A 13,173-nucleotide genomic window follows, 5' to 3' on the forward strand; every position below is an offset into this window, starting at 1 on the left:
GCATTTTAGGCAAAAGTGGATCAGTGGCAGTTTTCTTCAGATGATCTTCCAGCTGCGTAAATAAAAATATATAGTTTGTTCAGTAAAATCGAAAAACAACACCAAGTCAGATTGTCCCATAATGAAAAGTAACCGCAAGTCAGTCCCATCACGAACTTGTGTACCCTGTAGTACAAAACTCTGTTTTAGCCAGTTTTGTATTTTTCGTAGTAACATTTTCACGTTTGAAACAATTTGTGAAAGTTACATAATGATAGCAGAAGTGTTCAATTCATGGCGTTTTTTTATAAATTCCACATAGAAAAAGACTTGTAAAACATCACAGTCCATTTTCTCAATGCCTACTTTTTACAGATGGGAATGACTTGCGCTTCACGGCAGTAAAGCCTTTAACAGCGCTACTGTGACAAATCTAGCAGTGCCATTCAGTGAATGAATATAGTGAATTTAAATTGTACTTACAAAAATATTGAAATCATGTTTATGCCTACTTCTCAAACCGTTGTTAATTGAACCAACCAGATGTTTTATCATTGTTCTTAAAAGGACCTTTTCAATAACTGAGAGTCAATGTTTGGTCACAAGTAGTCAAATAAGACTGGTGGAGAATTTGAAAACAATTACAAACATATGTTATGTGAAAAAGTGCCGAGGGCTGAAAATCTTGATATGTAATAAAAAAAAATAATAATAAATGTAGTCAGCGAGCTTCGTAAATTTGATTGCTTTTTGAGTTTTAAATAAATTATCAAATAAGTTAATATGCAGCATTCATGACTAGATTTGAATAGAATTTTTGGAATGTTTTCAAATTAACTTCAGTAAAGTTTGGAATTCCTCCGAGAAGCTTCTCTGAAATATTTTCAAACACAGCTGTTTGAAAGCACTGTGATACGAATTTCATCAGAAAAGTGTTCTGAAATTCGTCTGATATTCATGTTTTTGCCAGATATTCATGTTTTTGCTGGAATTTCCACCATGAATAAGTCCACCTAAGAGTTGAAACGCAATTTTTCTCATCAATTCGCGAAAAAAAAATTTCATAATTTCATAAATTTTCATAATTTTGCCAAAAACTAATCACGATTCACGAATGTTCATTATAGGAGTTTTCAAATATATTTTTATTTAGATTTTCAGAATCACACAAACCGTTCAGAAATACGTGTAACAGTGTTGTCCAGCAATTTTGCCAAAGAGTCCACATAAATACCAATAATTCTGTAAAATTGAGTCGTTGTTTATGATTAATAGTCACAGCATTTTTTTATTTTTATGTAAGCTTGAATGCCAGGGAGTTTTTATGATTCAGTTCACATTCTCGACTGGTAATTCAATACTTTTGATGTTTTCCAATCATTGAAAAAACTCGCCCCCTTTTTAGTATTTTCGCCCCCCAATTTTAATTTCTAAAATTTTCGCCCCCCTGGGCCTGATTTTCGCCCCCAAGGGGGCGATTTCGCCCACTTTGGGAATCACTGGTTTAGATCTAAGTTTTAATAAACAATCCATATTATATGATATATTTTTATAAATTTCGTGTGGTTTGCTAGTTGTTTATGACATTCTACACGTAACACATAGTGCCTTACGCGTTACACGTAATGCGCTACAAAACTGCCAGGCTGCCACACGAAATACACATGCAAAATTATAATTGGCAGAGGTAGCACTCAGTTAAAAACTCAGCTCACAGAACACTAAGCTGAAAATCAGGATTTGTTTCAGTGGGGATGCTATTCCAAGAAGAATTTGAAGAAGAAGATAGTGGATACAGGGGATAGACAAAGTTATCGGGATGGCCAACATTTTCACGTTTCAAAAAATAGTCAACTATGTAGTTGTAACTTTTTGTGCATTAAAAACCCATTTTTTTTAAGGTCAACGTTTCGAAAATTTACAGTTTTACTTATAGTTTTTTGAAAAGTGAAAATTTTGTCTGTCCTGGTCATTTTATCCCCTTAGAAGTATCACTTGCCTTGACTGAAAAATCACAACTTCAAAAGAAACATTTCTCCACACATATGCATGTATTTTCTAGGAATTCCTTAATAAAAAATCGAACGTTTATACGAAAACAAAATCGCTATTGTGAAACTTATCACTGGATTTATGGGTTACTCTACTCAACACAGTTTTTTTTTTTATAATTCCGTAAACAGATTCAGAATGTTTTTTTTTCTTTCTTTCAGATAAAAATGATGCTTCTGGATCCGCTCTTTAACACCTGAAGGTAAGCAAATAAACCTTACAAAACATTTAAAACAAGTTTATTGCAATGAAGAATGAATAGTAAACACAACCAAAATTACCCAAGCAACACACATGTTATAATAGAGTTACGAAAGCGCAAGTTTTGGTTTTATAGAAGTTTATTTTACGTAACGTTAACATTGAAATAACGTAATATAAACTTCTATACAACCAAACCTTGCGCTGTCGTAACTTTTATATAACATGTGTGTTACTTGGGTAAGTAGATTCGACCAGAATCCCACAATGATTTTGAAACAAGTAAACAATGCTTTACTTCAACTAGCTATCGCTCGTTGGTTTATACAAACTGTAAATTAATAAATGACACAATTTTTGCTCAGGCTAGTAGGCTGATTCAACAAGCAAAAGTTGAATAATGTATCTCACAAACCAAATGTGTTGCACGGTGAAGATCTGACCCGTTGTCGAGCAGCCATCGACGAAGCCGGCCAATTAACTTCCCTAAAACCCTTTCACTTTGGGTGAAAAAGCTCGGATGTTCTCACACTTTAAGGTGAAACATCAAGAAATCCCATTGCAATTTTGCATACAAACTTTAGAGGCACAAATCTGAAAAACGAAGCATCGAACCAAGCCGCACTTGTTTATCCTGGCTTTGCTCACTAGCAAAAAGAGGCAGCTTTTCCAAATCGATTGGTGCTCTTGAAAACGTGATTTGGAGACCAAGTCGGCCATTATGGCAGCCATGTTTGTATTCTCTGAAGTTTCTCCTTAACTTGTGACCCCTTTCTCCCACTCCTCCGGTAGCTGTGTGTCCAACTTTTCCGGGCCCATCTTGATAAGTTCCGTTCCGATACCATCCTTACCAGCTGACTGGTGGGTAGCATCCTTAACTTCTCTCAACGTGGGAGTTGGCTCATCGCTGCTCCTTGCTGTACTGACGTAGTCATTTCTCCCGCTGCCTTGCTCCTCCATGCCTATGCCTGCGTTCCTCTCACCATTCAGGTGTTCGTCATAGTGCTGCTTCCATCTTTCGATCACCTCACGTCTGTCCGTCAAGATGCTTCCGTCCTCATCCTTGCACATTTCGGCTCGTGGCACGAAGCCTTTGCGGGATGCGTTGAGCTTCTGGTGTTTCTTGTGAACGGCGCAGCAGTTCCATATGTTCGTAGTCCGCTTCTTCCAACTACGGCATTGAGCAGCGGCAACGAAACGAAAATTTAACTAGTTTCGAATGTTCACAAGACTTCCCATAACAGATGGCATTTGGTACCGTTTTTCTAACAAATCTTTAAATTGCTCTGATGTTTCGTTACAACTGTAGGTATTACAACCGGCAGAGGGGGTATTTTCGGACTTGGCAGTCTTTTAACGGCAGCGAAAACGGCTATTGCAATGTAACAATGCAATAGCCGTTTTTGCTGCCATTAAAAGACTGCCAAGGTCAAAAATACCCCCTCTCCCTTCAAAATGCTATATAACGATCAGAATGCATAAATTTTGTGACTTTTTCCACTGTTGTATCAAGCAAATATTTCTCAGAAAAAGAAAAGATCGTTTGACATTAAAAACGAAAAAATAATTCTAAAAAATGGCATCTTTCCCCACCTTACTCTACGAGTACAACAACAAAATCGCCGCATTTGTGTGTATCATTCGTCAAACAGGGAAGTAGAGTAAATTACAGACAACATAGGGTATGTGTTCCATCATTAATCTCACGCTCCCATATTCATCCTATTCGAAAACAAGCGATTACGGCACCGATTGATTCCGTTCTTTTTGTTTTCATGGGTGCTCACTTCTAACAAAAACCCAGATTAATCCACCTAGTGGTGATAGTGCCTTTCTCGTCGAATATGTACTCAAGAGCCATAAACCGAAGTGTTCCTCCGCTTAACTCATCGGATTTGGTAAGAAAATTTCTGGAGGACTCTAATTTCACTTTAAAATTAAAAAACAAAAATATAACAGAGCAAAACTTAACATATTATCAGTTGGCTTACAATCCCAAGCAACACAAGTGGTCGTAATGAAATTCCATCAATTTATTTACAACCACGGTCAATGTTATCCTGTTTGAACTAATCATCTGTTTTACAACTGTTTTGTGACGAAAAAAGCGCAAGAGGTGGAGCCTATATAAAACTTTATCATGTTTTAAATGTTGTTTACTCGTAACTTATTTATAACTAAGAAAAAAAATATGTGAATATTGATGATAAACTTTACTTCTGACCAGCTGTCACTCACATGAGTTCAACTGCCTCCATTAGTATCTGCAGCGTTATTGACTTTGCAAAATAAACTTTGCATGAAACTTTAACATGGAATTACATGCGGTTCGAAATTTATCGTCTGAAATTGTATTCTGAAGCCAATTTTTTCATACGCTCTTCGGTGGTCGTCATATTGAGTCCAAAAAATATCAATTTTGTGGAGGATATTTGCGCCATATTGCTTTAAAGGTGTAAGTTTTACTGCACAGTGGACAAAAACGTGTTTATAAAACCCCGATATTTTAATGCACAAAAAATCATGCGCGCAATTAATCATCACAAATATTTACGTAGATAGATAGATTGATTATAGAGCAACAGCATGTTAATAATGAAAAAAAACATCGTTTTTCAATTTGCGTTCAAATTTGTTACCAGGGTTAACCCGCTTCACACATAATTTCCAAATTTCCCATTCATCAGTTGTTACGTGGAGGAGTGCGGAGGTCTGAAATTATCATATTTTCCTATACGCAACATTTGAATGAACCCTTAGAACCGATGCACACGGGCGGCGCGTCCACGCAGTGTGCACGCAAGTGCGTCCTGCTGAGCTACCGCGCCGAACCGTGTGCAGCACGCAATGTCAACGCATACCCCACAGGAACGCTGCGGTGACGCAGCGTGAATTAACGTTTAACGAATTAAATCAATTTATAAATCAACAAACGAAGCTGTTCCAAAAATAGCTCGTTTACCCTTTTTCATGCTGTATCAAAAATGTACACTCGGTTTCTCGGGCACTATTTTTAATACTTCAATATCCACGTGATATGCGCCAAGATACACGCTCTCCAAATAAAACTTTAATGCTAGTTCAATGGAATGTGTGTTATTCCAAAAAGTCAGCTTGAATTAATTTTATGAAAATATTTTCGATTCTGGACCCGATTTTGCCCACTGTGTAATGTTTGCATTCTTCCTGTCAAATTTTCACGTTAGGTTTTAAACTAGTTCAAGTACAACGTGTTTAAAACATTTATCTGTGAAAATTGGCATGTTTGTTTTGGTTGTTTGCTGCCAACATTTTTAATTATTAAGCTATGCTACACGGAGTGCGCGCGGAGTGTTTGGTGTTTACCGGGCTCAGATCCTCCGAAAAGGTTCATACAGGAACAGGACAGTGTTTGGCAGCAGCGGCGTCATGGTCCCAAGCGACTTTTTTCGGCAGTCCCATTACCTGATCCAGAAAGTGCCGCGGGGGAGGAAAATCAATCTAGTCTGACGGTGACGGTGACCACGAATTCTGACGATGCCAACAGCCAGTAACATCATACGGTTAATCCCATGCTGTCTAACACCCGAATGGGCTGTTTTCTGTGAATCCGATCCGAATTTTTACTTGGTGGAATCCTCTGCGGAAAGGAATACAAATGCATATTGGTGATGCTGGCCCCGTACGGAGTCTGAGATTTTCTTTGACGGGGAGAACGTTACAGGTTTTCTTCTGATTGCAGACGGTTCGTAAGACACAGTGAGTATATATGCACCATTTTTTTTAAATACTATTGCCTAATCCCGCTCTCAGCATTTGTTGTTTTGAAATTTGATAATGGATCATCAATGCATCAGTGCCCATACGCTCTTCAGCATTTGTTTTTGTTTCACACGCAATCATATACAAGTTATAACGAAGTTGTCTTTAATTTAATATTATTAATAAGTACTAAATTTGTTCCACATGTTTTTCTACTCTGACACAAAATATAAAACATTCGAAACAAAGTTATAACTTTTTACAAACTCATTGTTACGCAGAAACTTAGTTACAACTTTTTTTCAACGATGGAAATTTGTGTTTTGGTTGCAGGTGCTACTTGGGATTTTAGTTTGTTTCCTACGTATTTCAATCGTTTACAGCAGGTAGAATGTCTTTATTGTGAAGAAATAATGAATTGTAAGTCGTGTGTTTTTAGGGCTGGCAGCAGGGATGCCATATATACAGTTTTATCTGTATTTTACAGATTTTTGAGCATCCATACAGATTTACAGAATTTTGAGCTAAAGGGGCCATTTTTTTTTGTATAAGATACAGATTTTTCATCTAAATTTTGTATAGGATACAGATTTTTGAAAAATGCGATACAGATTTTTCAAAAAAACATCTGGCATCCCTGGCTGGCAGTGAAGGTACGGGGCGAAATGGACACCTATCGATCGGGGCATAGTGGACATTGGACACCCCTGTATATTTTATGCTAACTCTTTTATTACATCGATCAGTTAAGTAATTTGCTCACGGAGATCGATACCACAGATAAAATACTCCATCTTAGACAAGTTTACATAACATCAAAGTTAATTAAATATACTTTAGGCTAAAACAATCCAATTGATTTTTTTCCAAACACTCTTAAACGCCTAAGAGTATGCAACGCGCGTACATCCATTCGTAATTGCCAGTGTTCATTTCGCCCCAAATCGACTACAACATTGAAATTTCTATTTTGAGTAAATTCTAATCACAAATAAAATACTTTATCCATTGCTAAATCTACGTATACATGCAGATAAGGTAGCAATTCACTTGTTTTTATGGCGCACACACTCAAACACTCGTAATACCTTATTTGCTGCTGTGTTAAAATTATAAGAATTTCTCCATATGAAAGACATATTTCAATTTCAATGATTTTTTTTTTTTTTTTTTTTTTTTTTTTTTTTTTTTTTTCAATGATATTTAAGTTATTTTGGAGGCATATGAATGGAAATTTAAAAAAATAGAACGATGACTTGTTCCTTTACACTTATGCATTAAAAGTTTAGCATAAAAGTCAACGGTTTCGGCAAAAATAGGGGTGTCCATTTCGCCCCGGGTGTCCATTATGCCCCGATCTCCCCTTTTAATTTGTGCCCTTTCTCAAAATGATGAAATCCGAATAAAATTTCCAAGGGGGGCCCTCTTGACTTGAGAGAAAATCGAAATTTGTGTCAGCCTTATTTAGAAAAGCAACAATTATATCAAAGCCATAATCGAATTTGGAAACTTATTGATGGCTCATATTCCGAAGTTATGTATTATGTTAAACGTATAAGCAGAGCTGGAAAATATCAAAACTCTCAGTTGACTGCTTGACCACCTTCACTAGCATTGGATGCCGATCATTATAAAGATATTTTGGCAAATTTTTTTTGCACACTTTAGCTTTTATTTTATGATCATTGGTTATAAGATTTATGTATAATTTGACAAAAAAAAGTGCGAGCTAGTAAAATTTCTCATTAAAAAACCCATTCAAATTCCAACCGTGTGACAGAGAGCGAGGGCTCAACCAGTTGCATCAAAATTGTGTGTAGTAATTTCAACCGCAAAAGAGGATTGATGCTATAAAATTAAAATTTCCCCATACAACGTTGATATATCCTACTGTATAATAACGTTGCAGGAATCGAAAATGGTGTGATTTAACAAGATCGCTTTAACTTTTATTACGATTTTGTTCTTTTACGCATATTTATCGCTTGCATTGATTTTGTTCACCTTCGTAATTTCAGCGATGCATCCAATCCTGATTATACAACACTGCTGGTAATAATCTTAGGTGTGGTCGGAGACTATTTTCTTGCTGCCTGTTATCCAACATTTTTGATGATTTGATGTTTCATATGCATGGGTTTGGTTCACTTTTTTAACTAGCAACTTCCGGCCTGGAACCGGTTCTGGAACAAAACCGGTTTAGTTATGTAATTTGTGGATTGATTGGTAATAAACGGTGACAAATATCGGAAACAGCTTGTTAAGCGTTACGCGTTTCGACTTACTATTCTTCGGTCGTCGTCAGACGCATTCAGTTGGATTCACCCCTTCAACTTCGTCAGTTTAATATATAAGCGGTTCAGATATGGTCTGAAACTATTTTCCTGCTTACCGTTCACCTGGTTATCGATAAAGCTGCTATGTGGTGAGTCACATGCATAGGTTTTATTCAGTTTTTTAATTGGTCAATTCCGACGGGATACCTGGAACCGGTTCCGGAACACAACCGGTTCAAATACAGTATGAAACTTTTTCCTGCTAACCATTCATCTGGTTATTGAAAAAGCTGCTCTTTGATATATCGCTTCACTTTTTTAATTGGCTACTTCCGGCGGGACACCTGGAACCGGTTTCGGAACACAACCGGTTCAGATAAGGTGTTTTCATGTTTACCGTTCATCTGATTATCGAAAAAGCCGCTCTTTGATGCGTCGCAAGCATGGGTTTGGTTCACTTTTTTAATTGGCCATTTCCGGCGGGATACCTGGAACCGGTTGCAGAACACAACCGGTTCAGGTACGGTATGAAACTATTTTCCTGCTTACCGTTCATCTGGTTATCGAAAAAGCCGCTCTTTGATGCGTCGCATGCATGGGTTTGGTTCAATTTTTTAATTGACCACTTCCGGCAGGACACCCGGAACCGGTTCCGGAACACTACCGGTTCAAACTTGGTCTGAAACTACTTTCCTGTTTACCATTCAACTGGTTATCGAAAAAGCCACTCTTTGATGTGTCACATGCATGGGTTATGTTCACTTTTATATTTGGTCACTTCCTGCAGGCCCGGAACCGGTTCCGGAACACTACCGGTTCAGATATAGTCTGAGACTATTTTCCCACTTCCCGTTCATCAGATAATCGAAAATGCCGTGGTTTGATGGGTCGCATGCATGGGTTTGTTGCATTTTCATATCTGGCCCCTTCCTGGGGTACCGATCCGGAACACCTAAATGGCCATAACTCCGGAACGGCTGGACCGATCCGAGCCATTTTCAATAGGAAACAATGGGACCAGATTCCGCGTCGAATGAACCTTCGGTCGTTAAAATCGGTTGAGGTTTACTATCTAAAAGTTAGGTGACCTTTTTTGTACACACACACACACACACACACACACACACACACACACACACATACGCACACACATACATACACACACACACACACACACACACAGACATCATCTCAACTCGTCGAGCTGAGTCGATTGGTATATAACACTTGACCCCTCCGGAGGCTCTATCAAATTTTCGTTTTTGGAGTGAACATATAGCCTTTCGGTACACCTTGGTGTACGAGAAAGGCAAAAATACAAAAATAAGAAACAAAACAAACACCGCTTTAATCTTTTGTTTTTCGTAGGATGAAAATGGGAGCCACATGCTTAAGAAGGGAACCAATACCCTAATTAATTAACACGCGTGATGCGGATTTTGATTAATTTCCTTGAAATTATGGCACAATTTATAGCGACGGCGGCACGGCACGGCGCGGCGGTACCTCTGGCCGGTCACTTCTCTGAAGCGTGATGTGTGGTCGGGCGGCCACCGACCGTTTCGCTCCAGCACTGACTGTGTCAATGGGGCAAATGGGCTGAAAAAAAAACAAAATTCGATTGCTAACTGCAGCAGAAGGTGTGTTGTGATGAGTTGTTGTATTACTGCTTGAATCGCCCCGTTTCGCTGTTAATGACCGGTCGACCATGTGTTTTGAGGGACAATGACAATCAGATTTGAGGGTTGGTAACCTGATGAGTTAAGTACTTGGGTGCACTTTTGTTTTAAGTAAAAATATCAAGGGTCAATCAATTAAAGATACAAATGATTAAGTATTCAATTTTAAATGAAATTTTGATGGTGCCTGCAACGTATGACAACCCTTCAGTACCTCGAGATTTCAAATACGAATAATTTAAAAAAACGTTTGCAAATCGGTCAACTAGTATCTTAGATATCGTGATCACTGCAATGACACTTTTTTAAGAGATAATTTCGAAAAAATCGCGTATAAATTTCACGCTTTGCCTTGTCCTTATGGAGGGTACGCGCTACTATGGGCTCTAACTTTGGTTCTAGTGCTCCAATCTTTATGAAATTTAGAATGCCTGCTGTCTAGCTATGGAACTGGTTCCCTTATTAAGCATGTGGCTCCCATTTTCATCTTACGAAAAACAAAGGACCGAAGCGCGGTATGTTTTATTTCTTATTTTTGTATATTTTGTTACAATAAATGAGCACGCCATACGCAAAAAGAACGGAAACAATCGGTGCCGTAATCGCTTGTTTTCGAATAGGATGAATATGGGAGCGTGAGATTCCTGATGGCCCTCATACCCTAGTATACTTTCAGATTGTGCAACAGAAAAAAGTTCGATTTTTTTCATCCTCGCAAGGAATGTAAGGAATAGGGTGCCTGTACCAGTTATCGCACCACCTAAGAAAAACTATTTCTACAAAAATAAGAAGAAGACCGACGAATGTAAACAATAAGTCAAATGATTGATTAGTTTTCATACTTTACAGGAAAAATATAAAAACGGAGCCAAAACTACTTTTAGTATTTATTACGGCGTGTGCCAATGATAGGAACCCTGTACCAGTTATGGACACATTTGTTAATTTGGGTTCCACTTCGCACTATTTACATGCATTCCTTATGGGAGTTGCCATAACTGGTACACTATGGCGAAATAGGGTGCAAGGAGGCCGAAAAGTTAAGGAAAATGATTTATTTCTACCATCATTTGAGCAAATTGTGAAGTTTGAATGATTGCAATCATCTTTTGTGATCGTGATCTGTTGTTCACTATTTTTTTCTTGTTGATTTGTATCTTTAAAGGTTGAAAATCAACTATGGCGAATTTGAGGTACTATCCAGCTTTCCATTTTTGCCATAATGGCGGATGCCATAAAAAAATTGACAAGATCTGTGCCCCGTGCATTGAACTGAAATTTCAAGAAAACATTGTCAGCAAACCTTGAGTTTACCAAAAATGTGATTGTTGATTTTGATGTCACCTAACCAACCGCTAGTTTGTGAAAAAATTCAAATGGCGATACTGAAGACTTTTCAATTCATTAGCTATTTTGGAGTATTTATTTAATTTGCATTTTATTTTAGGTTTAGTGTAACTGAATATGAAACTGGATCCCGTGAAATAATTTTGGAGCATTGTCCGTTGAAACGATTTTGATGAGTTAGGCAAAGGAGCGCGCATTTTCGTCAGTTCCCTTAGGTGCATCGTTGAACTCCATAATTCAAAATCCTCAAAAATTCTCATTGAAATTGTCCCAAATACCTAATAATCAAGAATCTCTTAAACCCCATACCAATCATGAAGAATCACGTGAATTCTAACTAGCCCTCACAAACAGAAATCTTCATAGGAAAATTACAAAATTCTCTTCGCCCACTGACTGTCATCTAAGCGACCAAGAAGCCAATATCAAGCAACATTTTCTTTGATTGGAAAGCTGGGTTCGTTGTTGTCAACTCCGAATGTACCAAATATTTGAGCAGGTATAGATTGCCTATTATTTTCGCAGAGCGTATGGATAATTGCCGCCACTACCTTTTTGAGCTACTCATATTACAATTCTTTCCATATGAGGTATAAGCAAAGAGGAAATGTATTTCGATGGTTTTGATAGTTAACGATATTGACCACAACTGAGACGCCTGAACGTCAGGGAGGACGGAGGGATTTTTTTAAAATGCCCATTTTTGTCTTTAATTATTAGAAAAGGGGAGCCTCAAGCGCTTTGCTTATTAGACCAGACAGGGTCAAGCCCCGAAAAATCCACGTCTAGGTCCCAGACATATATTTCTATCTAACGAAATTATAGTTTTCCACTATGCCCTGCCATGGATCATGCGGCGTCGACCTGTCCCTGTCCGGGGAAATCTCTACTTCAATGTATTTGATACGCAAACGATATGTTCTGGGTTAAGTAGAACATAAGGTCAACTCAAGGTTCATCTGTAAGCGTTCCTAAGTTTGTAAACCATAACGTTCTCGAGAAGCAGCATTGGGCCACTATTTTATTCGTATTACAAGCCAAACGAATGCCAGGATACGGTGTGGATACGGAAGCTGATTTTATCTGAAAATAAAAAGTTCAGCAATAGAGAATGATACAAAAATGTGATCGCTGAAGGTGAGCGGTACGTTTGGTTTTGATGTAGGTTTAACTTCCGGTCACTATAAGGAATGCGATCACTGAAACTCGAGTACCATTTCCTAAAAAAAAAGAAAATCGTAAGTGATGGAATGAAAAAAGAAATTGAAGCGAAAAAATCTCGTCTGACAGCGAACAACAACACGGTTTTTTTAAGATATCGTAGCTTGCTAAGAATAATTTCGTCAATTTCAGTTCAGCGTAGGGCACAGTTCTTGTCAAACTTTTTTATGGCATCCGCCATTATGGCTAGCGTGGTACACTGAGCCTACTTCATCTCTCTAGTTATTGTCTGAGATGCACAGATAATACACTACCATCCCTGCCTACAGTTTGCGGAAAGTCTTTTGAAGTGCAGCATGCGATTACCTACTTGTTGAAAAGCGCACGTAAGGGATGGTTCGTTAATCATAGGTAAATAAACCGAACATTTACCGTATTTTCTGATGAAATTTACAACAGATATATAATTTGTGACAGAACATTCATCTCTGGTAGCACGTAAATTGACGATCAATTGAAATTTGCGGCAGAAAATTGTAAATCACCAGCATTTGACGTCAGCCGAGCAACCCGCTGCTGGTCAGACGGCTTGTTTACAGATTTTGAAGCATATTCGCATCTGCTATAAATCATGCCTGCCGCTCTCCGTCATCAGCAGAAGCCGAAGCAGGCCAACAAATTGGTGCATTTTGATAGAAGCAGTTTGACTTTGACTGTCTGCTATTCAAGAAGATGAG

The 13,173-nt window shown here is 38.0% G+C and overlaps 1 protein-coding gene and 1 long non-coding RNA gene across 2 annotated transcripts in view; one reads left to right on the forward strand and one right to left on the reverse strand.

Moving 5' to 3' along the window:
- The window catches only part of LOC115257403 (uncharacterized), a 344,293-nt gene that overhangs the window by 123,546 nt on the left and 207,574 nt on the right, over positions 1-13,173 (forward strand). The window contains exon 2 of the mRNA XM_029856965.2: positions 2,193-2,233. The gene's annotated coding sequence lies outside the window, so the exon portion shown is untranslated. The remainder of the gene's footprint in view (positions 1-2,192; positions 2,234-13,173) is intronic.
- Positions 11,359-12,692, reverse strand: LOC134291216 (uncharacterized). Its single transcript, XR_009998979.1, has 2 exons — positions 12,424-12,692; positions 11,359-12,358 (listed from the first exon to the last, which is right to left on the reverse strand). It is a non-coding gene; the product is annotated as an uncharacterized LOC134291216 (long non-coding RNA).

The sequence above is a fragment of the Aedes albopictus genome, chromosome 3, assembly GCF_035046485.1.
Source record: "Aedes albopictus strain Foshan chromosome 3, AalbF5, whole genome shotgun sequence".
Taxonomy (NCBI): Eukaryota; Metazoa; Arthropoda; class Insecta; order Diptera; family Culicidae; genus Aedes; species Aedes albopictus.